We start from the raw sequence: 27,020 nt of genomic DNA, 5'->3' as shown, positions 1-27,020 counted from the left end.
CTTGGTTCTGGACTCTCCCACCATGGGGACCAATTTTCCTGCATCTAGCCTGTCCAATCCCTTAATAATTTTACTTCGGAGTCACGTGAGTGACTACGTGAAGAACCCGCTCAGTGCGCAGGCGCGGCATTACGCCAGCAGTGCAACAACGGCTGCCACGGGAGTTAGGCACTCCCGTTACAGGATGAACCGGACCGTCAGGTGAGTACCCTGAGGTCGGGTTTTCTTTTACAGGTGAGCCTTTTTCTGCTTGTGTTTTTTACAGGCAGAGAAAAAGGCTCTGGAACAAAACTGTCCCCCGTTTTCCCGTTGGGGAGGGGGGCAGCAACAAGCGGTAGGAGCGTTACCCGGTGTTCCGTAATTCCCCGACACCGTGCCGAGGCCAGCCCGCTAGTACCTGAAGCAGCGGGCTGGACGCATAGCCACTCGAGAGGCATCCGGCAGGTGTTCCCGATGTCGGACGGGACATCTCTCCACCCGCACGGGGGGAGAGAGAGCCGCCTGAGCCGCTGGAGCGGCTCACGGAGCAGGTGCCTGCGAGACGCGCTGCTTGAGGGGCGCTCTCGCTACTACAAGGCACAAAAGCTCCAGAAGAACCTGTCCCCCGCTCGACTCCAGCGGAGGAGCATTCCATTGCAGGGGGGGGCAGCAACAGGCGGTAGGAACAATTACCGGTCGCTCCGCTATCCCCATCACCGCGCCGAGCCCAGTCCCGCTCGTGCCTGAACTGCGGGCTGGATGTCTAGCCATCCGAACAGGCATCCGGCCGGTGGCGTCCGATTCGTCGGACGGGGACTTGTCTCCACCTAAATGGAGGAGAGACAGCCGCCTGAGCTGCATCCAACAGCAATTGGAGCAGCTCCAGCGAGATGCGCAGAAAGAGCGCTCTCGCGGAGGGAGGTCAGGCACCTCCTCCACAGTGCTTCATGCACTGCCCTCTGCTCCCTCATTACTGGAGGCTAGCATTGGTGACCAGGGCTGGGCTGGTCTGGAACAGGGGCAGGCGGACGAATTCAGGAGTATGCCAGGGGTGCAGGAACATGAAGAGCTGTTGGGTGTGATGGACCGCTTGTAGCAACCCCACGGGCTGGAGCACCGCTAGAACCTAGAATGGCGGCCAGCATCAACCATTACTGGAAAAGATGCTCGCTGAGGTGCTGAAACAACACAGCACCAGAAAACGGTGAGGCCCTCAAAGTAAAAAGTGTCAACAGCCAAATCTGGGGGCATGTGGGTCACACATCCGGACCCAAGAACTCAAGCTACAGCGGATCCTAAGGCTCCTGACGTCAGCCATCACAGCCTTTGCTCGTTCCGTGGAGACCACGGAGATGGATACCTGCCAGCAGGATGTGCTGGCATTAATGTGTACCACACAATTTGAGATCAACAATCTCCGGAGGGAAACATAAGACCTGCCCTCAATCCCAAATTTGCTGGCTTGTGTAAAGCCCCAGCTGCGGAGACGGACGCGCTGCTATTTGGGAAAGATTTCAATAAAAAACTGAAGGAGATGCAGGAAGCATCAAAAACCTTCGGCCTAATGAGGGCAGGCCCCGGGACGAGCAAAACAAGACCTCCGATACCCAAGCGGCAGCACCCCACGGCATCCACCAGTCGACGTCCGCAATATGGGACTGGTGAACGCTTGGGGTCCGCACATTTTCCCCAAAGATCTTTCAGATCAGGGCCCGCAGCGGACCCTCTGGAAAATGCGCCTCCCCCCAACATCGCCAGCACGTCAGAACAAAATCTTCAGGAAAATGAAGAAACAGAATCGCCAATAACCATGGAGGTAAGTGGGTCTGGTCCCTACCAGCATATAGAGAAGAAGGGTGCTTTATTAACAGGGGGGAGATTACACTTGTTTAAAGAAGCATGGGGTATGGTCACGAGTGACAAGTATATACTCAACAACATTACAGGATATAAAATACAATTCATGTCAGAAAAAAACGCCGCCAGTTCAACAATGGCCCCAAAGGGTATTTCTCCCTCCGTCAAAGAGAAACGTGAGGGACAAGCTGAACTGGTGAGACTTATCACAAAGGGGGTCATCGAAAAGACCAAACATGAACCTTTGGAATTTGTATCGAATATATTCACTAAAACCAAAAAAGATGGTGGCTGTCGCATCATCATTGACTTAACATCATTAAACAAATTTGTTAAGTATATACATTTCAAAATGGAGACATATGTTACTGCCAAACAACTGAATTCCAAAGGACACTTCATGGCAAGCATTTATCTTAAAGATGCTTACTATCTAGTACCCATATACAAGGATCATCGCAGATACCTAAAAATTTATCTGGATGGTACAAAGCATTGCCCTATGGGCTAACTTCAGCCCCAAGATTAGTCACCAAAATATTGAACCCAGCCATGGCAATACTAAGAAAAACATATTGTCATGGCATATCTGGATGATATTCTGATAGTAGGGAAAACGATGGAATTGGCTGTGGCAGCAGTATCAGCTACAAAACAGCTCCTCGAAACTCTGGGGTTCGTCCTACATCCAGATAAATCTAAGTTGAAGCCATCCACTATCATGGACTGCCTGGGCTTCACAATTAACTCAGTCCATATGACTGTTACCTTGCCAAAGGCAAAAATGGTTGAATTAGCACAATCATGCAACAATTTAATGGTCAACGAGCGACCAACTATTCGACAAGTAGCAAGAGTAATTGGGGAAATGGTAGCAGCATTTCCGGCTACACAATTCGGACCTTTGCACTATCAAAAAATTTACAGAGAGCAAAGGTACAGGCAATAAAACGACATACAGGTCACTATGATCGTGTCATGAACTCACCCACTGAAGCAATATCAGAGCTACAGTGGTGGGCAGAAAACGTTTGGCATAGTTTCAGCCCTATCTTTATCACTAACCCTACTTTAGTTACTCAAACAGATGCCAGTGCTCAAGGCTGGGGAGCGACTAACTCCATATCCAGCACAGGTGGTAGATGGACTAACCTAGAGTCATCATTACTACTTACACTGGGCATTAACTATCTAGAGATGTTGGGCGCCTTTTATGGTTTAAAAGCATATGTATCTAATATGCAGCACTTGCATGTTCGGTTACAAATTGATAAATACTACGGTGATGGCTTATATTAACCATATGGGTGGCATAAAATCATTATCATGCGACAAATTGGTCAACATGATTTGGCAAGGGTGTGTCGAAAGACATATTTGGCTATCAGCTACTTACCTACCAGGTAAGCTAAACACCCATGCCATGAGAAAATTAAACGCCTGGGTTGCAAGTTTGAACAGACCTTACCTGGAACTGGGATTGTCCAAACAAACCATCACCACCATGTCGGCATCCCTTCGAACATCCACCAAGAGGCAGTACTTAACCAGCATCAAAAAAGGGAGAAGTACTGCCAGGAAACATGGACAACATGCGCAACAGCTACAGCCACCAACATACTGGAGTTCCTGGCCATCTACACCACGATGTAGGGATCAGCTACAGTGCCATCAACACAGCGCAGAGTGCTCTTTCTGCTTATCTCAAACCAGCGGCAGGACAACAGGCGATGGGATCCCATCCACTGGTGGTAAAACTGATGAAGGACATATCTCAGGGAATGGCCACCAGCCAGATCCCCCGGCCTCGAGCAAGCTACACTAAAGACGCTCATGTTGATGGCACTTGTATCCGCTCAGAGGGTCCAGTCACTACACCTATTGCGACTGGACAACATGATCACAGCTCCAGACCAGATCTGTCGTTATCCAGCGACTGGTCAAACAGAGCAGACCAGGAACACCTAATCCAGTCGTGGCTTACCCACCAGAACCACGGTTATGTGCCATGACCCACCTACTATCCTACATAGACACAACCAGAATATTCGAGGGAGATGAAAAGCCTTGTGGGTCAGTCACAAAAACCTTATGGTGGGGTACGAGCCAAACCATTGCGAGATGGCTCAAGCAGGTGCTAGAAACTGCTGGGATAAACACTAACATGTACAAATTTTATTCCACCAGGGCAGCATCCATGTCGACGGCTAAAGAATGGACATGCCTATACACCACATCCTGGCTACAGCAGGATGGTGGGAAGGGAAAAGACCGTTCAGAAATTTTATAATAAGCCGTTGGCAAAACCTGGTTTATTTGCAGTAAAGATTTACGAACTGCAAATATTTAATTTAAGCCCAGGGGAGCAACTTAATTCTTTGTTGTTATTGTTTAAAAAATACCATTGTGTTTTTCTACAAATAGACTCATTGGTTCATTACGATAACACTTCCTCCCTCAAGAACTTCGGCAGTGAGTGAAATGAAACTGTTACACGGTTTGAAATCACAGAGCTTTGAAATCTTCACGTAGTCACTCACGTGACTCCGAAGTAAAATAGTAAGATTAAACGAGAACTTACCAGTTTGAAGTTTGATCTGTATTTTATGAGGAGTTACGATGAGGGATTACGTGCCCTCCGCTCCCACCCTCATTATATGGATCAAACTAATAAATTGATTCCTTATCTTTACTATGTTTACTTCAAAATAACTGTGTCTATCTGTGATTCCACACCGCTGCTTGGAAGTATGCCGCGCCTGCGCACTGAGCGGGTTCTTCACGTAATCCCTCATCGTAACTCCTCATAAAATACAGATCAAACTTCAAACTGGTAAGTTCTCGTTTAATCTTACTATTTTATATGTTGCTGTGGACTGTTTCAGACTGAGAGTCAGGAGAAAGGGGAATAAGATATATAGATGGTTCTTAGGACAAATGAGTGGAAGATATGCAGAAGGCAACTATAATGAAGGAAATGTGGAGTCCACGACGTTCCATTGTTTACTGTGGGATATAATGTTCTTCATATTTTTACAAGAGTTTATCCAAGTAATCTTCAGACTGGAACACATGTAAAAAGAGCAAAGAATTTGCATTTATATTGTGATGTTTAATTTGTTAGGACATCCCAAAGAGGTTATCAAATTCCATTGAAACATAATTATCAACACAACATAAGCAGACAACAGGATAATGAGGTAAATGACATTATCTATTTATTGATATCTGTGAGATGAATATTGGACTCTTTTCATTTTCTGTGGATAATGCAAATGCAATTTACACCAACTTGAGCAGCAAGGTGGAATTTTGTTTTAACAGCGTTGTAAGGAATCCTTAGTAAGAGTTTGGGGCGGCACAATGGCGCCGCGGTACAGTTGCTTCCTTACAGCCCCAGAGAACTGGGTTCGATCCTGACTACAGTTAATGTCTGTATGGAGTTGGTACGTTCTCCCCGTGACCGCGGGGTTTTCTCCAGGTCCTCCAGTTTCTTCCCACATTCCCAAGACGTGCAGGTTTGTAGGCTAATTGGCCTCTGTAAATTGTCCCTAATGTGGACAGGCGATTGTTGGTCGGCGGGGACCCGGTGGGCCGAAGGGCCTGTTTCCACACTGTATCTCTAATACTAAAACCATAACTATGATGCACTAAACTTGTTTAGATTGGTTCTTAAATCCACAACCTCCAAAACTTTGAGCCGAGAGTGCTACTATTCACTGAAGATCAGCTTCAATTTAAAAAGTATATATATGTATTTTATATCATAATTCTGCGTGCCATAAAACACCTAGGTTTGTCTCTACAGTATATAGGAAAGGTTTCAAGGGGTATGAGCCAAATGCAGTCCAATGGATCTACCTTACATGGGACAACTTGGTCAGCATGGATGAGTAGGGCCAAAGAGTTTGCAAACATGCTGTATGACTCAATGATTTTATGACTCTATGACCTAATACTTGAAAACATTTTACAGCATGTTACAATTTTATTTTGCAATTTTAAGTAGTATTTTGTTTTTATCTCTTCATTCATTGTATTTGGTGTCAGCCCAATCAAATAAACGTTTTAATGCCACCTTCGCACTATATATTCAATTTCTATATTTGAAATATTCATCTTCACATCTCCTACATGTTCTTGATGAGGCTCGTATGTATCTCTGGAATTCTCTGCCACAGAATGTAGTTGAGGCCAGTTCATAGGCTCTATTTAAGAGGGAGTTAGATGTGGTCCTTGTGGCTAAAGGGATCAAGTGGTATGGAGAGAAGGCTGGTACAGGATACTGAGTTGGATGATCAGCCATGATCATATTGAATGGCGGTGCAGGCTCGAAGGGCCGAATGGCCTACTCCTGCACCTATTTTCTATGTTTCTATGTTTCTATCACGATAAACAGGCGTTTCAGCTACCTGCCCTTCACGTTATATTTCAGTGCGCTGGAATATTTCAATCCATGTCTCGAACTATTGAAGTGATGAGAATAGAATATTGCTTATCATAAGATGTTTGATTAAGCTTAATTAAGTTATAGAGAATGTAACTATTTAATTGTGCCTTACACATCATTCGCTAAGAAAATGTCACGGATGTAAATTTTTAAGAGGTGCAAGAAACTGCAGATGCTGGAATCGTGAGCAAAAAATCTGGAGGAACTGGAAAGGCTGTAAAGGGTCAGGGAAGATTCACAAGTCAAATCAAGAGAGTTTATTGTCATGTGTCCCAGATAGGACAATGAAATTCTTGCTTACTGCAACAGTATTGTAAGCATAAATACAGAACAGTTCAGTGTGTCTATATAGCATAGACCATATATATATATACACATAAATAAATAGATAAAGTGCAATAGGCTGTTATAGTTCAAGTTTGTTTGATGGCGAGTTTAATAGCCTGATGGCTGTGGGGAAGAAGCTGTTCCTGAACCTGGATGTACCAGATTTCAGGCTCCTGTACCTTCTACATGATGGCAGCGGAAAGATGAGTGTGTGACTAGGATGGTGTGGGTCCTTGATGATGTTGGCAGCCTTTTTAAGGCAGCGACTGTGATAAATCCCTTCGATGGTGGGGAGGTCAGAGCTGATGAAGGACTAAGCAGTGGTCACAACTTTCTGCATTATTTTCCGCTCCTGGACGTTCAAGTTGTCGAACCAAGCCACGATGCAACCAGTCAACATGCTCGCTACTGTGCACCTGTAGAAGTTCGAGAGAGTCCTCTTTGACATACCGACTCCTCGTAATCTTCTCAGGAAGTAGAGGCGCTGATGTGCTTTCTTTATAATTGCATCAGTGTGCTGGGACCAGGAGAGATCTTCGGAAATATGCACGCCCAGGAATTTGAAGTTCTTGACCCTTACCACCGTTGATATAAACGGGATTGTGGGTCCCTATCCTACCCCTTCCAGAGTCCCCAATCAGTGCCTTGGTTTTGCTGATGTTGAGAGCCAGGTTATTGTGCTGGCACCATCTGGTCAATCGGTCGATCTCACTTCTATACTCTGACTCGTCCCCATCAGTGATACGTCCCACAACAGTGGTGTCGTCGGCGAACTTGATGATGAAGTTCGCAATATGTCCGGCTACTCAATCATGAGTATCGAGTGAGTACAGCAGTGGGCTGAGCACGCAGCCTTGAGGTGCTCCCGTGCTGATTGTTATCGAGGATAACACATTTCCACCAATACGGACATTGGTCTGTGGATGAGGAAGTCGAGGATCCAATTGAATTGAATCCTTTATTGAATCCTTTATTTGTCATTCAGACCTTTCGGTCTGAACGAAATGCTGTTGCCTGCAGCCATACATGTAATAATAACAACACACAATAAACACAAATTAACATCCACTACAGTGAGTTCACCAAACACCTCCTCACTGTGATGGAGGCAAAAGTCTTAGAGTTACTGTCTCTTCCCTCCTCTTCTCCCTCTGCGCCGAGGCGATACCCCACCGGGCGATGGTAAGTCAGTCCCGCGGTTCAAGCTCCGCGGCCCGGGGGTGGTCGAAGCTGCCGCCCTCCAGTCCAGCGGACGCAGCTGTTGCAACGGGTGCTCCGGAAAACAGGCATCAACCTGTGACTCGCGAGCTCCCGACATTGTCATCCATTGGCCCGCGGCCGAGCCCCGGATTCAGGTTGCCGCCGCCAGAACGCCGTCTCCGCCCCGCACCGGGCCGCCCACACGGCAGCGTCTCAGCCCCGCACCGGGCTGCCCCCACGGGAGCACCTTCCAGCCGAGACCCAGGCCGCCCTCACCGGAGCGCCTTCCAGCCGGTAGCCAGGCCGCCCACACGGCAGCGTCTCAGCCCCGCACCGGGCTGCCCCCACGGGAGCGCCTTCCAGCCGGTAGCCGTGCCGCCCGCACGGGAGTGTCTCAGCCCCGTGCCGTCCGCCCTCACCGGAGCGCCGAGTCGTGCCGCTGCCCGAACGCCGCCGCAGCTCGAAGACGGCCAGCCTCGCGTTGGTGAGTCCTGGCTGGCTCTACCTCCGGATCCTCGAGGTCGGTCGCAGGTTGGAGGCCGCCAGCTCCGCCATTAGGCCTCAGCGCAGACGGGGGAAGAGAAGGGGGATACGACAAGAAAGTCGCATTCCCCCGAAGGGAGAGACAGAAAGCCCTGTTTCACCCTCCCCCCACACACATAACACCACCTAATAACCAAAAAAATTACTAAACTAGACAAAAAAAACAACACAAAAAAGTAAAAACAGACAGACTGCAGGCGAGCCGCAGCCGTATCACAGCGCCGCCACTTCCGGAAAATTGCAGAGGGATGTGCAGAGACCCAGATCTGAGAGCTTGGTAACCAGCTTGGATGATGGTGTTAAACGCCGAGCTGTAGTCAATGAATAACAGCCTGACATATGAGCTTTTGTTGTCCAAGTGGTCCAGAGCGGAGTGGAGGGCCAGTGAGATCGCTTCCACCATTGATCTGTTGTGGTGGTAAGCGAACTGCAGTGGATCGAGGAAGGAGTTGATATGCGCCATAATCAACCTCTCAAAGCACTTCATCACCATAGACGTTAGTGCCACTGGTCGATAGTCGTTGAGGCACGTCATCTTGCTCTTCTTGGGCACCACTATTATTGATGCCCTTTTAAAGCAGGTGGGAACCTCAGGCCGCAGAAGTGAGAGGTTGAAAATGTCCGTAAAAACTCCAGCCAGTTAGTCCGCACAGGGTTTTAGAACACGGTTGGGTATACCATCAGGTCCAGGCGCTTTCCGAGGGTTCACCCCCCTGAAGGAGCTTCTGACGTCGGCCTCTGTAACTGTGACTGAAATACCATCACGTCGATAGGGGGCTCGGGAAGGAACATCAGTATTCTCCCTATCAAAACGTGCGTAAAACGCATTGAGCTTTTCAGGGAGTGATGCTTCTCTGTCAATTGAACTTACTCCTGATTTCGCCTTGTAGGAGGTGATTGCATTCAGGCCCCGCCACAGTTGCCGAACATCCGTCTCATCCTCCAGCTTGGAGCAGAAGTCCCTTTTGGCCTTTTTGATGGCCTTACCAAGGTCGTATCTGGACCTCTTGTAGACCTCTGCATCTCCAGACATGAATGCCCGGTGTCTGGACTTCAGAGGAATGCGGATCTCATGGTTCATCCAAGGCTTCTAATTGGGAAACACTCGGAAGGTTTTTGTTGGGATGCAGTCCTCCACACATTTCTTTATGAAGTCTGTAACGACTGTGGCATATTCATTCAGGTCTGTTGCCGAGTCCCTGAACATTGCCCAGTCTACAGACTCCAAACAGTCCTGTAGTTGTTCCTCGCCCCCCCCCCCCCCCCCTCCCTCTCTACAGTCCTCACCTCTGGGCTGTGCTCTTTAATTGCAGGCAAGAAAAAAGCAGCACTGTGGAATGGTCGGATTTACCGAAGTGAGGGCCAAGGATAGAGCGATAGGCATCCTTGATGGTCATGTAGCTGTGGTCATGGGTGTTTGATCCTCTGGTGCTGCAGGAGACATGTTGATGGAAGTTAGGGTTGGCTTTGTTGAAGTCCCCGGCTATAGTGGTAAATGCCTCAGGGTAAGCTGTCTGGTGCTTGTTGACCACGGCGTGCAGCTCCCCCAGTGCCAGATGGACATCAGCTAGGGATGGGATGTAGACCGCAGTCGGGATGATGGAGGTGGATTCCCTCGGTAGGTAGAAGTGGCGGCACTTCACAGCCAGGTGTTCCAGGTGTGGAGAGCAGGAGTTGGATAGAACTACCACGACTGAGCACCACACAGTTGACCATGAGGCAGATGTTCCCTCCTCTCCCTTTCCCAGATGCCCGTGTACGGTCCATGTGATGGATGGTGAAACCTTCAGGCTGGACCGCTGAGTCTGGGGAGCTGGGGGTGAGCCATGTCTCTGTGAAACAGAACACAGAGCATTTCCTCAGCTCCCTTTGGTAAAGCAGCCTTGCCCTTAAGTCCTCCACTTTATTTTCAAAGGACTGTACATTGGCCAGGAGGATGATAGGGTGAGGGGGTCGAAATCCCCAGCGCTTCAGTCTGACCTGAAGTCCTGCCGTCGGCCACATTTCCGGACACTATGGAGGCCTCTCTGTTGTTTCCAGGTACTGTGTTTACTGTACCTGCTGTTTCTGCAAACGAGGATGTTGCCAGGACTCGAGGGTTATAGGGAGAGGTTGAACAAGCTGGGACTCTATTCCTTGGAGCGCAGGAGGATGAGGGGTGATCTTATAGAGGTGTACAAAATCATGAGAGGAATAGATTGGGTAGACGCACAGAGTCTCATGCCCAGGGTGGGGGAATCGAGAACCAGGGGACACAGGTTTAAGGTGGGGGGGAAAGATTTAATAGGAACCCGAGGATGATATGGAACGAGCTGCTGGAGGAGGTAGCTGAGGCAGGTACTATTGAAACGATTAAGAAACATGTACGCAGGTGCATGGATAGGACAGGTTTTGAGGGATATGGGCAGGCAGGTGAGACTATGTAGATAGGACAAGTTGGTCAGTCTGGACATTGGGCCGAAGGGCCTGTTTCCACGCTGTATGACTCTATGTCTCTACAAAATACAGCAGGTTATCAGCATCGCAGGAGGGGATGGACATGACGTTTCTGGAGGGACCTTTCTTCAGTCTGTGCTTTCTGTCCACAGATGCTGCTTGACCCATTGAGTTCCTCCAGCACTTTGTTTCAACTGTTTCAATTTTGAAGAGGCTGCAAAAATGCGAATGATACTCTTACACTTTGCGTTGAGAATTAACTTTGGTGATGACGTTAACTTTGCTGTGGAAAATCAAATGAATAAAGGTCAAAGCAGAAATATAAATGTTATCCTTATATCATGCTCAGATTGCCCAGCTGAAACACATTCATGTGACTGAAAATGAACTTAATCATGCATTGAAGTAAAATTAAATTGCTAATTTATAATGTAAACTATGTCACCAGACACTCGCATTCAGAAAATAGTTAAAGCTCCAGAAAGAATTGTGTCATAAAATAAAGACAAGTTTAATTAAGAGATCATAGATTCATTATTCATACCTGCAAATCATTGGCAGAAATGACAGCTTCCTCTACTAAACATCAGAGCTCTGTAATAAAAAATAGGAAATTCTGCAACCACTGAACAGGTTAGGCAGCATGTGGGGAAAGAGAAACTGGGTTAACATTTCAGGTCTATTTCTCCATAGCTCCTGTCTGACCTGCAGAGATTTCCTTTGGTATAATTGACCCACCTCAACACCCACCCCAGCCTATTCCTCCACATTGGAGTCATCTACTAATTTGGGAATTGCAATTCGGTTTCCTAAATATAAATTACTAACAAATTGTAACCTACTTTGGTTTAAGCAAGAATTCTTCTGGCACATTACTTCCTACCAATTCTGAATAGTGTCCCTTCTTTGTGCTGGTTTAAATCGAAGGTAGACACAAAATGCTGGAGTAACTCAACGGGTGAGGCAACATCTCTGGAGAAAAGGAATGGGCGACATTTCGGGGCAAAACCCTTCTTCAGACTGATCTTTTTCCTGGTCGAGACATTTCTTCAGACTGAATATCTATCTATCTATCTTCGATCTGTACATAACTAAAACTCTGATCTTGTGCTCTTCCGGCTGGTGCGGTTTGGACAGGCTAGATGCAGGAAGATTGTTCCCGATGTTGGGGAAGTCCAGAACAAGGGGTCACAGTTTAAGGATAAGGGGGAAACCGAGATGAGAAAAACATTTTTCACACAGAGAGTGATGAATCTGTGGAATTCTCTGCCACAGAAGGTAGTTGAGGCCAGTTCATTGGCTATATTTAAGAGGGAGTTAGATGTGGCCCTTGTGGCTAAAGGGATCAGGGGGTATGGAGAGAAGGCAGGTACAGGATACTGAGTTGGATGATCAGCCATGATCATATTGAATGGCGGTGCAGGCTCGACGGGCCGAATGGCCTACTCCTGCACCTATTTTCTATGTTTTTATATTTGCGCAAAAAGGTAGGTGTGTTACAAAACTTACCTTCAGCAGTGCTGCAGTTCTGCCACTGGCCGTGTGCGCGACTTTGGCACCTTTGAGGGGGGGGGGGGGAGGGTTTAAAAGGTGGTTTTCTCCTGCCTGCCCGAGTTTTATTTTCTCGGGCTGCTAGCTAATGCTGAAGAATTGTTCCGACTGCCGTACTGTTAATTTTTTTTTTTTAAACCGTCGGACAATTTCAGCGCTGGAGTAAAATAAAAATCCGCTTCTTGGTTCTTGGTTCTTGGTGTCTTGGTTTCTAATGCCGTCAACGCCGATAACGGAATGGATTTCACATACGGGACAGCGAAAGGTAAACCATTTATTTTACATATAAACGTGCTTCTTAGGATTACCTTAATCCAAATTTTACGTTGCGAAAAGGTGATTTAGCCCTCATACGAACCGGCAGTGTTTTTCCTGCCGAAATGGGGTTTAAATTCACCGCAAATGCAACGTTCCAATCGATCGCATTCCACAAAATCCCACTCGCAAGATGATTAAAACGCCCTTAATTTACGGGAATTAAACATTAAATTCCTTCCAATTGGCCTATAAATTCATGACAATCATGTTATATTGTGATTTCTTGTGTGAATGTTATTTGGACACTTAGGCTATTTAAAAATGTTCATCTTTTCTTAAAAAATGGATAGATGTTTAGATTTAGTAATTAAATTTTGTAATTAGCTACAATTAGGTAACTAACTAATTATATGCTTTAATTTTAGGTAATCCAAGTAAGATTGTGTCATATTTGTTTCAGTATGCTTCAATCTATAATAACTGAAAATTTATTTCAGTTCTCTTAATTTTTAAGAAAGTTATGGGCTTTTGACTGTCCTCGATCACAGCTTTTGTGTTACGTCAATGGAAAAGCAATAGGGAACAAGATGCTAATATCCGAGTATGAAAATGGCCATAACATTTTTAATACTGAAGATATGAAAGTGAATTAGATGTCAAATTAAACTTCTTTTTATGCTTTATCTGATGGGATAAATTACAGACATGATTTTTTAAATCTCAAAATTTTGTAACATTGCTAAAAAAGGTACGCGATAGCGCTACGATTTTTTGCCAGGTTACTCACCGTTCTCCTGTGCTGTGATTGCAACAAGGTTCGTTCCGATAGGTGGTATATTGTAAAAGGTAGCAAGGTTTAAAAATCTTATAAAACGCACGTGCGCAGATCCCTTTTGTCAGCACCACGCAGATTGGTCTCTTCTCCTGTCAGTTAATGCCACGGCCAGGATGGCAATACCCCTTCCAGCCCCACTGGTGGCAGCCTGTCCTGCCTCACTCACAAACGCCTCTCTCCCCTCCTCACAGTAACTTGTCTATCGTCTCCCCCATCATCGTCTATCGTCCCCCCCCCTCCCGCGGTGGTGGCTGCGGGAGGGGGGGGGGGTGTTTCAGTGGAGGCCCTGGTCCCGTCTCTCTCTCTCTTATTACACACCCCTCTCCCCCGCCCGTCCTCTGTGGCAATGGTGGTCCCGTCTAATTTTCTGGAATTTTTTGAGGATGTGACAAGTAAAATGGATGAAGGGGTGCCAGTGGATGCAGTGTATCTAGACTTTCAGAAAGCCTTTGATAAGGTCCCGCATGGGAGACTGGTGACCAAAATTAGAGCACATGGTATTGGGGGTAGGGTGTTGACATGGATAGAAAAGTGGTTGGCAGACCGGAAGCAAAGAGTAGCAGGCAGTGGCGAGTGCCACAAGGCTCGGTGTTGGGGCCGCAACTGTTTACCATATATATTAATGATTTGGAAGAGGGAATTAGGAGCAAAACTAGCAAGTTTGCGGATGACACAAAGCTGGGTGGCAGTGTGAACAGTGAAGAGGATGTTAGGAGATTGCAGAGTGACCTGGACAGGTTGAGTGGCCAATGCATGGCAGATGCAGTATAATATAGATAAATGTGAGGTTATCCACTTTGGCGGCAAAAACAAGGGGGCAGATTATTATCTCAATGGGGTTAGGTTAGGCAACGGGGAGGTACAGCGAGACCTGGGTGTCCTTGTACACCGGTCACTGAAAGTTGGCGTGCAGGTACAGCAGATAACAAGGGAAATCAGGGATAGTATCAAAACAAAAGATGAAGCATACAAATTAGCCAGAAAAAGCAGCCTACCAGAGGACTGGGAGAAATTCAGAGTCCAGCAGAGGAGGACAAAGGGCTTAATTAGGAAAGGGAAAATAGATTATGAAAGAAAACTGGCAGGGAACATAAAAACTGACTGCAAAAGTTTTTATAGATATGTGAAGAGAAAAAGATTAGTTGAAACAAATGTAGGTCCCTTGCAGTCAGAAACAGGTGAATTGATCATGGGGAACAAGGACATGGCAGACCAATTGAATAACCACTTTGGTTCTGTCTTCACTAAGGAAGACATAAATAATCTGCTGGAAATAGCAGGGGACTGGGGGTCAAATGAGATGGAGGAACTGAGTGAAATCCAGGTTAGCCGGGAAGTGGTGTTAAGTAAATTGAATGGATTAAAGGCCGATAAATCCCCAGGGCCAGATAGGCTGCATCCCAGAGTATTTAAGGAAGTAGCCCCAGAAATAGTGGATGCATTAGTGATAATTTTTCAAAACTCTTTAGATTCTGGAGTAGTTCCTGAGGATTGGAGGGTAGCTAATGTACCCCCACTTTTTAAAAAGGGAGGGAGAGAGAAAACGGGGAATTACAGACCAGTTAGTCAAACATCGGTAGTGAGGAAAATGTGAGTCAGTTATTAAAGATGGGATAGCAGCACATTTGGAAAATGGTGAAATCATTGGACAAAGTCAGCATGGATTTATGAAAGCTAAATCATGTCTGAAGAATCTTATAGAATCTTATAGAATTTTTCAAGGATGTAGCTAGTAGAGTGGATAAGGGAGAACCAGTGGATGTGTTATATCTGAACTTTCAGAAGGCTTTCGACAAGGTCCCACATAAGAGATTAGTATGCAAACTTAAAGCACACGGTATTGGGGGTTCAGTATTGATGTGGATAGAGAACTGGCTGGCAGACAGGAAGCAAAGAGTAGGAGTAAACGGGTTCTTTTCAGAATGGCAGGCAGTAACTAGTGGGGTACCGCAAGGCTCAGTGCTGGGACCCCAGCTATTTACAATATATACTAGACTAAGTGGGACCTGTTGGGTCCCATGTTCACACGGGAGTGCTGGTCCCCCGACGCAATATTCCACCTCTCCACCAATTCCAATATTGGTGGCCAGTGGGGGGGCTTTCTGGAGTGCTGGTATGGGTTCTTGGGGTGGCAGCTCAGTCCATCAAGCCTGATCTGCTGGCAGCTAACTCACGGCTGGTGGGCTGGCAGTTGACTCATGACTATTCCTTGAAATTCCATTTCAAGCAGGGTGGAAGGCCACCAAATTCAAATCCATGTTCCTACCATTTCAATCAGGGTGCAAGGCCACCGAATTCAAGTGCAGTTTCCAACCACTTCAAGCAGGGTGCAAGGCCACCGAATTCAAGTGCAGTTTCCAACCACTTCAAGCAGGGTGCAAGGCCACCGAATTCAAGTGCAGTTTCATACCACCTCAAGCTGGATCCATGGCCACCAAATTCAAGTACAGTTTCATACCACTTTCAGCAGGGTGCAAGGCCACCAAATTCAGTGCAGTTTCATACCACTTCAAGCAGGATGCAAGGCCGCCAAATTCAAGTGCAGTTTCATTCCACTTCAAGCAGGGTCGAAGGCCACCAAATTCAAATGCAGCTTCATACCATTTCATGCAGGGTGAAACCACCATAAAACCACACAAAACACCACTCACAGTTCAGTAGACATTCAGTGTGTTTAGTTGATTCACAGCTCTGACAGTCATGACCTCTCCCTCCCCCATCATGCAGAGACTGAGCCACACCCACACTTCAGGGTTGTATAACCCCGCCCCCTCCCACCGGAAAAGGTGTGGCTTTCATGGTGTGATTGACAGGAGAGAGATACTCAACATTTTTTAAACACTAATAACACTTTTACTTTTCATTGATGGGAAGAATTCTCTGCATCTGCTCAGCGGAGGGGGGACTGAGTAAGATGGCCAAAAATCACAGTCGTAAGTGGTAGTATTTTATCTTAAATCAATATACAGTGCAAACAGGAAGTAAGTGCATTTGCACTAGTGCCTTTTAACTTCAAGCCAAAGCATCCAAGCCACCATTTGCAGTAAGTGGTGACTTTCAACTTCAAGCCAAAGCACCCAAGCCACCATTTGCAGTAAGTAGTGCCTTTCAATATCAAGCCAAAGCACCCAAGCCACCATTTGCAGTAAGAAATGCCTTTCAACTTCAAGCCAAAGCACCCAAGCCACCATTTGCAGTAAGTAGTGCATTTCAACTTCAAGCCAAAGCACCCAAGCCATCATTTGCAGTAAGTAGTGCCTTTCAACTTCAAGCCAAAGCACCCAAGCCACCATTTGCAGTAAGTAGTGCCCTTCAACTTCAAGCCACAGCACCCAAGCCACCATTTGCCGTAAGTAGTGCCTTTCAACTTCATGCCACCATTTGCAGTAAGTAGTGCCTTTCAACTTCCAGCCAAAGCACCCAAGCCACCATTTGCAGTAAGTAGTGCCTTTTAACTTCAAGTCAAAGCTCCCAAGCCACCATTTGCAGTAAGTAGTGCCTTTCAACTTTAAGCCAAAGCAGCCAAATAACTATTTGCAGGCAGTGCCTTTTTACTTCAAACAAACCATATTCTCATTTTCAAACCACATTAAGGGTACTCACAGTTGTGTAGACATTTGTTCAGTGTTATTCAGAGCTCAGAGAGACGTGACCCTTGGCTTCATCCATCTTGCAGAGACTAAGTGAGGCACACCACTTCCTAGTTTTATAGTCCCTCCCCCTCCCTCCAGCAGGGGCAGCAGAGGGAATGGTGATTTAAAAAAAAACATAATATTTTTAATCGATGGGAAAAATACTCCGCAGCCGTAAGGCGGAGAGGGGCTCTGAGCGAGGTGGCCAAAAATGACGGCCGTAGGTGGCGGCGTTCTGTCGGAAACCGCAGCACAGTGGGCCAAAAGCGGTCAAGATCTGAGATTTAGTAATATAGATTAATGATCTGGATGAGGGAATTGAATGCAACATCTCCAAGTTTGCGGATGACATGAAGCTGGGGGGCAGTGTTAGCTGTGAGGAGGATGTTAGGAGGCTGCAAGGTGACTTGAATAGGTTGGGTGAGTGGGCAAATGAATGGCAGATGCAGTATAATGTGGATAAATGTGAGGTTATCCACTTTGGCGGCAAAAACAAGGGGGCAGATTATTATCTCAATGGGGTTAGGTTAGGCAACGGGGAGGTACAGCGAGACCTGGGTGTCCTTGTACACCGGTCACTGAAAGTTGGCGTGCAGGTACAGCAGATAACAAGGGAAATCAGGGATAGTATCAAAACAAAAGATGAAGCATACAAATTAGCCAGAAAAAGCAGCCTACCAGAGGACTGGGAGAAATTCAGAGTCCAGCAGAGGAGGACAAAGGGCTTAATTAGGAAAGGGAAAATAGATTATGAAAGAAAACTGGCAGGGAACATAAAAACTGACTGCAAAAGTTTTTATAGATATGTGAAGAGAAAAAGATTAGTTGAAACAAATGTAGGTCCCTTGCAGTCAGAAACAGGTGAATTGATCATGGGGAACAAGGACATGGCAGACCAATTGAATAACCACTTTGGTTCTGTCTTCACTAAGGAAGACATAAATAATCTGCCGGAAATAGCAGGGGACTGGGGGTCAAATGAGATGGAGGAACTGAGTGAAATCCAGGTTAGCCGGGAAGTGGTGTTAAGTAAATTGAATGGATTAAAGGCCGATAAATCCCCAGGGCCAGATAGGCTGCATCCCAGAGTATTTAAGGAAGTAGCCCCAGAAATAGTGGATGCATTAGTGATAATTTTTCAAAACTCTTTAGATTCTGGAGTAGTTCCTGAGGATTGGAGGGTAGCTAATGTACCCCCACTTTTTAAAAAGGGAGGGAGAGAGAAAACGGGGAATTACAGACCAGTTAGTCAAACATCGGTAGTGAGGAAAATGTGAGTCAGTTATTAAAGATGGGATAGCAGCACATTTGGAAAATGGTGAAATCATTGGACAAAGTCAGCATGGATTTATGAAAGCTAAATCATGTCTGAAGAATCTTATAGAATCTTATAGAATTTTTCAAGGATGTAGCTAGTAGAGTGGATAAGGGAGAACCAGTGGATGTGTTATATCTGAACTTTCAGAAGGCTTTCGACAAGGTCCCACATAAGAGATTAGTATGCAAACTTAAAGCACACGGTATTGGGGGTTCAGTATTGATGTGGATAGAGAACTGGCTGGCAGACAGGAAGCAAAGAGTAGGAGTAAACGGGTTCTTTTCAGAATGGCAGGCAGTAACTAGTGGGGTACCGCAAGGCTCAGTGCTGGGACCCCAGCTATTTACAATATATACTAGACTAAGTGGGACCTGTTGGGTCCCATGTTCACACGGGAGTGCTGGTCCCCCGACGCAATATTCCACCTCTCCACCAATTCCAATATTGGTGGCCAGTGGGGGGGCTTTCTGGAGTGCTGGTATGGGTTCTTGGGGTGGCAGCTCAGTCCATCAAGCCTGATCTGCTGGCAGCTAACTCACGGCTGGTGGGCTGGCAGTTGACTCATGACTATTCCTTGAAATTCCATTTCAAGCAGGGTGGAAGGCCACCAAATTCAAATCCATGTTCCTACCATTTCAATCAGGGTGCAAGGCCACCGAATTCAAGTGCAGTTTCCAACCACTTCAAGCAGGGTGCAAGGCCACCGAATTCAAGTGCAGTTTCCAACCACTTCAAGCAGGGTGCAAGGCCACCGAATTCAAGTGCAGTTTCATACCACCTCAAGCTGGATCCATGGCCACCAAATTCAAGTACAGTTTCATACCACTTTCAGCAGGGTGCAAGGCCACCAAATTCAGTGCAGTTTCATACCACTTCAAGCAGGATGCAAGGCCGCCAAATTCAAGTGCAGTTTCATTCCACTTCAAGCAGGGTCGAAGGCCACCAAATTCAAATGCAGCTTCATACCATTTCATGCAGGGTGAAACCACCATAAAACCACACAAAACACCACTCACAGTTCAGTAGACATTCAGTGTGTTTAGTTGATTCACAGCTCTGACAGTCATGACCTCTCCCTCCCCCATCATGCAGAGACTGAGCCACACCCACACTTCCGGGTTGTATAACCCCTCCCCCTCCCACCGGAAAAGGTGTGGCTTTCATGGTGTGATTGACAGGAGAGAGATTCTCAACATTTGTTAAACACTAATAACACTTTTACTTTTCATTGATGGGAAGAATTCTCTGCATCTGCTCAGCGGAGGGGGGACTGAGTAAGATGGCCAAAAATCACAGTCGTAAGTGGTAGTATTTTATCTTAAATCAATATACAGTGCAAACAGGAAGTAAGTGCATTTGCACTAGTGCCTTTTAACTTCAAGCCAAAGCATCCAAGCCACCATTTGCAGTAAGTGGTGACTTTCAACTTCAAGCCAAAGCACCCAAGCCACCATTTGCAGTAAGTAGTGCCTTTCAATATCAAGCCAAAGCACCCAAGCCACCATTTGCAGTAAGAAATGCCTTTCAACTTCAAGCCAAAGCACCCAAGCCACCATTTGCAGTAAGTAGTGCATTTCAACTTCAAGCCAAAGCACCCAAGCCATCATTTGCAGTAAGTAGTGCCTTTCAACTTCAAGCCAAAGCACCCAAGCCACCATTTGCAGTAAGTAGTGCCCTTCAACTTCAAGCCACAGCACCCAAGCCACCATTTGCCGTAAGTAGTGCCTTTCAACTTCATGCCACCATTTGCAGTAAGTAGTGCCTTTCAACTTCCAGCCAAAGCACCCAAGCCACCATTTGCAGTAAGTAGTGCCTTTTAACTTCAAGTCAAAGCTCCCAAGCCACCATTTGCAGTAAGTAGTGCCTTTCAACTTTAAGCCAAAGCAGCCAAATAACTATTTGCAGGCAGTGCCTTTTTACTTCAAACAAACCATATTCTCATTTTCAAACCACATTAAGGGTACTCACAGTTGTGTAGACATTTGTTCAGTGTTATTCAGAGCTCAGAGAGACGTGACCCTTGGCTTCATCCATCTTGCAGAGACTAAGTGAGGCACACCACTTCCTAGTTTTATAGTCCCTCCCCCTCCCTCCAGCAGGGGCAGCAGAGGGAATGGTGATTTAAAAAAAAAACATAATATTTTTAATCGATGGGAAAAATACTCCGCAGCTGTAAGGCGGAGAGGGGCTCTGAGCGAGGTGGCCAAAAATGACGGCCGTAGGTGGCGGCGTTCTGTCGGAAACCGCAGCACAGTGGGCCAAAAGCGGTCAAGATCTGAGATTTAGTAATATAGATTAATGATCTGGATGAGGGAATTGAATGCAACATCTCCAAGTTTGCGGATGACATGAAGCTGGGGGGCAGTGTTAGCTGTGAGGAGGATGTTAGGAGGCTGCAAGGTGACTTGAATAGGTTGGGTGAGTGGGCAAATGAATGGCAGATGCAGTATAATGTGGATAAATGTGAGGTTATCCACTTTGGTGGCAAAAACAGGAAATAATAATAATAATACATTTTATTTATGGGCGCCTTTCAAGAGTCTCAAGGACACCTTACAAAAATTTAGCAAGTAGAGGAAAAACATGTAAGTGGAATGAAATAAATAGTAGAGACATGACTAGTACACAAATTAAAGACAGAATTCAAATCAAAACACAATATGAGGCAATTCAAGCACAGATGTAAAGGGAGGGGGGCGTGGGGCTAAGGATAGGCAGAGGTGAAGAGATGGGTCTTGAGGCGGGACTGGAAGATGGTGAGGGACACGGAATTGCGGATCAGTTGGGGGAGGGAGTTCCAGAGCCTGGGAGCTGCCCTGGAGAAGGCTCTGTCCCTAAAACTGCGGAGGTTGGATTTGTGGAGAGGAGACCGGCTGATGTGGATCTGAGGGACCGTGAGGGTTGGTCGGGGGAGAGGATGTCAGTGAGATATGGGGGGGGGCAGATGGTGGAGGGCTTTGTAGGTGAGGACCAGGATTTTGTAGGTGATCCGGTGGGAGATGGGAAGCCAGTGGGATTTACAACATTGGAGTGGGCAGGGCTACAATCCCATTGTGACATCATAGCTGTAATTGCCTGAAGACAAAGGCGGAATCAGCTAATTTAATATCGTACTTATATAATATCATTTTAAACATAGAAATACCCACAACAGATGGAATTAGAAGAGACTGGGAACAAGAATTAGCTATAAAAATTTCAAAAGAGAGCTGGGATAATCATTTACTACAGGTGCATAAATGCTCGATCAATGTACGACATACGCTTATCCAATTCAAAACATTACATAGACTATATTATTCAAAAACTAAATTAAATAAAATCTTTCCTAATGTTTCACCAATCTGTGATAAATGTCTGTGTCAAGAAGCTACCATAGCGCATTCTTTTGTTTTTTGTACAAAAATCCAAAAATTCTGGCATGGAATATTTGATATTTTTTCAAAATTAACTAAAATAAAACTGGTACCAAAACCAGAATGGATCATTTTTGGGATAGCGGAAGGTATCCCTGAATTAAACGTGTATCAGAAGAATTTACTCAATTACGGGCTAATAATGGGAAAAAAGCTCATACTTAAATTCTGGAAAAATGTGGACATCAAATATGTTTGAAACATTACATCTGGAAGAGATGAGATTCCTCTTAGCAGGTAAAGCAAACCAATTCCAAAAGACGTGGTCTACGTTTATGGACCTATTACAAGCATGAGGTGCAATAGTAATTTTAAAAATAAATAAATAAATAAATGGTATCAGGACCTGGCAATGGGAGGTGAAACAATAAAAACAGACTTGGTTGGTAGTCTTTCTGCGGAGTTTAATGTTATAATAGAGCGATTGTCCTTACTTTCTTTTTCTTTCTTTTCTAGGGTCTACTTTCTTACTTTACTTCCTTCTCTAACTTCTTTTCTAAGGGGCTTTCTTTTCCCAACACTCTCTTGCACTTCACGACTCTTGCGCACCTTCTTTACTTTCCTTACTTCTATCTTTTTCTTAAAGCTTAAAAAAAAAATGAAGCGGTACAAAAAATGTATTAAGATATATGTGTTGTGTGTTATTGTAATTTACCGTACTTCTAATAAAAATAATTTAAAAAAAAATTATTATCAAGTCATTTTTCTCAGAGTGGGATTTTGTAAAGTTAAAAATGTGAATAACTTGTAAAAATAACATCAATCTGAACGAAAGTTGATACAAACCACCACAGGACAAAGATAAGTAAAGTGGTCCAAAAATTGCAGCGCTATCATGTATGGATTTGGCACAATTTGAGGACATCACTGAATCAAGGATCACAGACACACAGACATAGAAACAAACAAGATGAGAGTTTTAGTAATAAACTAGACTAAGAGGGTCCCGTTGGGTCCCAACATCAGACTGGAGGTCCTCCAACACAATATTCCACCTCTCCACCAATTCCAATATTGGTGGCCAGTGGGGGGAGGGGGGGTGCTTTCTGGAATGCTAGTATGGGTGTTATGGGCTGAAGGGATTGATTTCCAGAGGCCTAGTATGGACATTGTGGGCTGAATAGTTTCTTGGGTTGATGGCTCAGTCACTCAAGCCTGTTGTGCTGGCAGCTCACTCACTCACGGCTGGTGGGCTGGCAGTTGACACGGCTATTCCTTGAAATTCCATTTCATGCAGGGTGCAAGGCCACCAAATTCAAGTGCAGTTACTTACCACTTCAAGCAGGGTGCAAGGCCACCAAATTCAAGTACAGTTTCATACCATTTCAAGCAGGGTGCAAGGCCACTAAAGACAGCGAGTCGTGACCTCTCCCTCCTCCATCTTGCAGAGGCTGAGCCACGCCCACACTTCTGGGTTTTATGAAGGCCCCTCCCACCAGAGGGGACTGGCCTTCATGGTGTGATTGACAGGAGAGATTATCTCAACATTTTTAAACACTAATAACTCTTTTATTTTTCATCGATGGGAAAAACCCTCGGCACCTGATGAGCGGAGGGGGACTCTGAGTAAGATGGCAAAAATCACAGCCGTACATGGTAGCGTTTTTTTTCTAAAATCAATATAAAGCGCAAACAGGAAGTGGTCAAGATTAGACTTTTAATTATATAGAAGGCAAGGCAACATTAATTAGCCAAGGCAACTTTGATTAGGCAACAGAGCTTCAGCATTTCCAAACCAAAGGCAACACAGCTTTAGCATTTCCAAGCCAAAGGCAACACAGCTTTAGCATATCCAAACTATATTTTCAAACCACATTAAGGGCACTGACAGGTCAGTAAATCCACTCACAGTTTAGTAGACATGTGTTCAGTGTTATTCACAGCTCAGACTGTGAGACGTGAGACGTGACCCTCTCGCTCCTCCATCTTGCAGAGAATGACTGAGGCACTCAACACTCCCGGATTTTACAGTCTCTCCGGATGGGGCGTGGCCTTCAGGAGAGAGAATCTCAACATTTTTTAAACACTAATAACTCTAAAAATCCTCTTGTCCTGCGCAGCAGAGGGGGACTCTGAGTAAGATGTCCAAAAATCACAGCCGTAAGTGGCAGCGGTTTTTCTAAAATCAATATACAGAACAACAGGAAGTGGTCAAGATCAGACTTTTAGTAATATAGACTAGACCAACTGCGACCCATTGGATCCCTGACACACGGGTGGCCTTTTCCCCTAACAAAACCCATTCCCCAATGCAATATTCCTCCCCTCACCCGTTCTCCCATATTCCAGCACTAACCCATAGCCCCCAACTGTGCAGGGGCATATCCCCAGCACTGCGAGGAGTTTAAAAAAGAATGCATTTGCCTGTTGAGCTAAACATTTGCTGGCAGGACTGAGTGTTGCTCGATTGCAACTTTGTATGCATCTTTGTTGTGCTGGGCCAGCAAGGATTTAGCTGTTAAATTCTTCTTAAACTTGAATTTTTAAACATAAAAATTATGAATAACTTTTGAAATATAACATCAATGTGAACAAAACATTATAGGAATGACCACAGCACAAAAGTGAGTAAGGTGGTGCAAAATTTAGTGCTATTGTGTACCATTTTGGCGTAGTTCCTTGAGCTCACTTAATCACTCACCTGCACGCAAACAAGATGAGACTTTTAGTAACATACTAGACCAACTGGGACCCGTTGGATCCCTGTCACTCGGGAGGCCTGGTCCCCCAACGCAATATTTCACCACTCATCCATAGCCCCACGGGAGGCCTGGTTCCCCAACACATCCCGTTCCACAAGGCAATATTCCACCACTCAACCAATGGGTGCTCTGGACCCCCAACGCAACCTGTTCCCCAAGGCAATATTCCACCACTCACCCGTTTCCCCAACACAATCCTTTCCCCCAACGCAGTATTCCTCCACTCACCCATATTCCCCAACTGCGCAGGGGCTGCTCATTTGGCTTTTTCAAAATTCAGTGTACTGTGACTTTAAAATATTTTAAAAAATGCACCCTCCCTCCATGCTGCCAGGAATATACTTGCTGGCAGCATTGTAGCTTGCAATTGCACTTCCTAGTGCTGGTAGCCTGGCAGGAATGAGTGTGCCGAGATTGCAACGTTGTAGCATTGTGAAGTCATAGCTGCAGACATAGCTGCAGAGGACAATGGTGATTAAGGTGGTGCAAACATTTTTAGTGCTCTCATGTACCGTTTTGGCGTAGTTCCAAGATCACATAAGCAAAGATAGATAGATACAAGACGAGAGTTTTGTAACATATATAGATAGATAGATTATTTAAGGGTTTCAAGGTTTCAAGGTCAGTTTATTGTCACATGTACCAATTAAGGTACAGTGAAATTCAAATTACCTTACAGCCATATGAAAAAAACAGTAACAAGACACACAATAACATAAAAGTTAACATAAACATCCACCACAGCGGATTCCCAAATTCTTCACTGTGATGGAAGGCAATAAAGTCCAATCTCCTTCCTCTTTATTCCCCCGAGGTCAGGGCATTCAAACCATCCACAGTCGGGGGCGTTCAAAACTGGCAGTCAAAGCCCCCATGAACGTGAAGTACAGAATTAACATTGTGCTTTTCCTAATATCGCACATTAATGAAAATGTCTGAGCTTTCTACAATTTAAATATAAATGCAATAACCAGAGTTTAACAAGAAGCGTAATGCAAAGATATTGGGGGTATTTTAAGTATATATTTGATTACCTAGAAATGAACACAACTTTGTAAAGAACTACTTAATGATGGAATGCTATCTGGCTGAGTCACCACTTGCGTGGGTGAAGATGATTAAATATGCTGCGTTATGCCTTGTGGCAGGTTGGCATATTTGTAGTTTGTGCAAGACCTGCCTACACAGAAACGAAAGATCTAATCCTCAAAATTGTTGGTGCTTAATTAAATCGAGGCAAATTCGACAGTCAGTTATTTCCTTTACTTGGATCCTTATTAATATATATATTTCTTATCTATCTAGTTATTCTATAAAACTCTCGCCCCATCCGTCCGACATCCGTCCGTCCGGCTGCCTGTCTGCCTTTTGATTCGTTGACTTTCTGCCTTTTGATTTGTTGACGGCTGCTCCTTCCTATCAGCTTCCAACACACTTCCAAACAGCTTCCAACACACTTCGAAACAAACTTGCAAGACAGGAACACTCTGAACCTTTCACTGCTGCAGCAGGCAGGGGAGGTGCAATTTGATTTTTTTTTAAATCCACTGCTGAGGGAGGCAGGGGAGTGCTGGAATCTTACATTTGGGAACGACTTCAGTTCCATTGGACGAATATTGGGTTAGGGGATCACACCATTGGGGGACCAGACCCAACGGGTCTGCACTTGGTCTAGTATATATTTAAAACTCTCGTGTTGGTTTGTCCGGGTTCTATTCCGCGAATATTCGTTTTGGCGTTTGTGAATCTCCTCCGAAATTTGTCAAAACTAAACAATTTTTACATATTCCCGGAGGGTTTTTCCTCCTCTTAATGTTTGTGAAATTAGACCATTCGGTTCATCCTTTCACTGCTTTTTCAGTAAAAAACATTAAAAATTTAAAATGTTAAAAATATCAAACAGCTTCTCGACCATAGAATGTTGGCGAACGTTCCATCGTGTGATGTCACAATGCCCAATGCTCACAGATGCCCAATCGCAATGGATCTGATTTACATCTGCCTTTGCTCCAGCCCCAGCCCCGCCCACCCGCCTGATGTCGCAGCACGTTCCATTGTGTGATGTCACAATGCCATCCCTCACAGGTGGCCAATCGCAATGCAACCCATTTACATATGCCTTTGCTCCAGCCCCAGCCCCGCACCCCGCTGCCTGTGTCGAAGCGCTGATCACCCCTCTCTCCTTACTCCTCTCTCCTTACTCCTCTCTCCTCACTCCTCTATCCCCCTCTCTCCTCCCCCCTCTCTCCCCATTCCCTATTCCCCTCACCCCTCTCTCCTCAGCCCTCTCTCCTCAGCCCTCTCTCCTCACCACTCTCTCCTCACCCCTCTCTCCTCACCCCTCTCCCCACCCCTATCTCTTCACCCCTCTCTCATCACCCCTCTCATCACCCCTCTCCATCTCCCCCTCTCCTCACCCCTCTCCCCATCTCCTCCCCTCTACCTCCTCCTCCCACCCCCCTATCTCCCACATCCTTCTCCCCCCTTCCACCCTCTCCCTACCCTTCTCCCCACTC

Source organism: Amblyraja radiata, chromosome 4 (assembly GCF_010909765.2).
Source record: "Amblyraja radiata isolate CabotCenter1 chromosome 4, sAmbRad1.1.pri, whole genome shotgun sequence".
Taxonomy (NCBI): Eukaryota; Metazoa; Chordata; class Chondrichthyes; order Rajiformes; family Rajidae; genus Amblyraja; species Amblyraja radiata.
This window is presented reverse-complemented; position numbering follows the sequence as displayed.